Source organism: Podarcis raffonei, chromosome 13, assembly GCF_027172205.1.
Source record: "Podarcis raffonei isolate rPodRaf1 chromosome 13, rPodRaf1.pri, whole genome shotgun sequence".
Lineage (NCBI taxonomy): Eukaryota > Metazoa > Chordata > Lepidosauria > Squamata > Lacertidae > Podarcis > Podarcis raffonei.
The window spans coordinates 55,839,536-55,839,821 of record NC_070614.1 but is presented as its reverse complement, the minus strand read 5'-3'; positions in this window follow the sequence as shown (position 1 = coordinate 55,839,821).

Here is a 286-nt window from a genome sequence, read left to right as displayed (position 1 = left end):
GGTCTCTCTTGTGGGGCGAGCCCCTGCAGTGCGCGCCTGCGCTGTGGGGGAGCGCCGGATCCCGCTTCGCGCATGCGCCCGGGGGCCTCAGCTGCAGGGCCGCCGATTTGAGCAGAATATGGGGGGCAGGCGCACTATTGGGATGGCAGTGCTCGCCCCTCAGCTGTTGTATTGGGGGCGCCCCCCGGAGTTGCCCCTATGACACGGGGGGGCAGGACCCCAGAGCTGCCGTATTTCCCCAAGGTCCAGTGTCACTTTCCTCCATTCCGCCTCCCGAATGAAACGC